The following is a 2,120-nucleotide window of genomic DNA, read 5'->3' on the forward strand; positions in this document are numbered from 1 at the left end:
TCTTGTATTACAGCTCTGGAAGACAGCAAAAGTACCTGTTCCTGCCATCTTAGTGTGTGCTCTCACTCTATTACATTAGCTTTAAGCACAATTTTGCTGCTTTCAGAGATAAACAGGCATGACAGCTCTGAAACAGAAAATCCATACTAACCCGGTCATAAACTTCCACTATCAATGTAAATGTAATTGAGAAATAAAAGTTATACTGCAAAGACACACTAAACAACTCTATTTTACAGCGGAACTCCTTTACTGCCTGTCATTTTTATCAGAAAAATCCATACCATCATCAGTGAAGTTGATAAGGAATGGAAAGCACAAACATACATAACATTGCCACCACCTGGGTACCTTTACATGTAACCCACAACCTCAGCTGGCAGCTTTTTTTTAAAAAAATGAAATTACTAAATTCAAAATTGTTCCTTTTATACTCTCAAAATGTAAACATTGCCAACACTTTTACTCATAGTTGTTGATGAGAAGAACAGAGGTAACTATTAAATTAGTTCTTCACTGAAGACCTAAATAAAATCTGGGGTGTAAATATTTAGTTGCTCTCAGGAAGCAAGTAGTCCCTGGACATCCACACAGAACAGGGGATTTCCTTCAAGCACGTAGATACAAAGGAAATCCCCTGTACTCTGTGGATAAATAGAAATAGATAAAACTGCTATTATTTGCTCCTCAGGTACAAGAACAATGAAGATGCTTTGGCATGCTGAAAGAGAGATGGAAGCAAGAGAAGCCCAAACCCCAGCCCCAGTTGTTAAGTTTGTTGCACGTTAATCGTCCTCAGATCACTCGGTCACGGACAGCCCCAAAAAGTTCACTGCAAGGATGCATAAATTCTGCAGCCATTCTTCCCCGGTCTTAGAGCAACTGGGGATCTCACTTCAAAGCCCAGACCTAAGTCATAATTTGAGACTTATCTCACATTAACTATCTATATAGCTGATTTTAAAAAAAAAAAAATCTGAGTCTGGATCGCTATAATCATAGAAAATCTTTGCTTTTCTGCTTTCCAGGCAGGTACAGAGACAGCCTGACATTAATCAGAAAGGTAGTTTGGCATTCAGGGAGAGAAGGTGATGCCTAATAGATGAGAACAGCAGAGTAAACCCTTGAGGCAGCAGGCACTGCAGAGGAAAAGGGGCAACAAAAAACCAATGTAAAGTAGTATTGGAGAAAAAATGGGAATTTAACTTACATCCCCAGCAAATTCTGCTGACCAACTGTTTACTCATTATTATCAGTTTATGGTTTCGGTCTAATACTTAAACTGGAAAACAAGCAAGTCGAGGATTGTTTTCCCCCAGACATTACTATGTAGACTCAGTCCTAGCCTCAACTATGATTCATATGCTGTTTGTTTGCTGGTTTACCCTACTTCTAATTCCATCCCAACGAACATCTGACAGTGCAATTTCAGCAGTGAAGAGCACAGCCAGCCTGATACGAACTCTAAGCAGAAACAGCATTTTACCAACACAGTGTAAACTGTAGGACCAAAGTCACAATTTCAGATAAGTTCTCAGGCATACCACCAGGTCTGGACAGCTTGTAACAGCCTGAAGTAACAACTACACTTGCCCTTTTCCCTTTCACAATTTTCACATGAACTCTGTTTCTCTAAATCTTGTGTTAGCCTAAACCTTGGGACATAGTTTTCTTTCTCTTTCATTCCTCCGTTTTCTCCCTCCGACTCCCCTGATAACTGAGCAGTTAATGTTACTTTTGATCAATTGTTAGAGAAACAGAAAATCTATGACTGTACATGTAGTTATACCAACAGAAATTGCCCTCCCAGAGCTTACATGGGTCTTTCATTGAAATTCACCAGTAACTAATAATAATAATAACCCTTCAATACAGAACAACACATACCAATGAACAAATTCTATAGTGAAGTTTGTAAAGTGCACAAAAATATTAATGGAATATTAAAAAAAGAAAAATGTTTTCTAGTGTCACCATGAAAACTTCTGAAATATTGTTAAAATTAAATAGAAGTAATCTAATGAGACTTTTTGGCTCTAATATATTGGCAGACAGCAGCAACATTTTTCAGAAAAATTACACCAACTAAATATACTGTATCTTAGCAGCATAAAAAATCC

Source organism: Caloenas nicobarica, chromosome 3 (genome assembly GCF_036013445.1).
Source record: "Caloenas nicobarica isolate bCalNic1 chromosome 3, bCalNic1.hap1, whole genome shotgun sequence".
Lineage (NCBI taxonomy): Eukaryota > Metazoa > Chordata > Aves > Columbiformes > Columbidae > Caloenas > Caloenas nicobarica.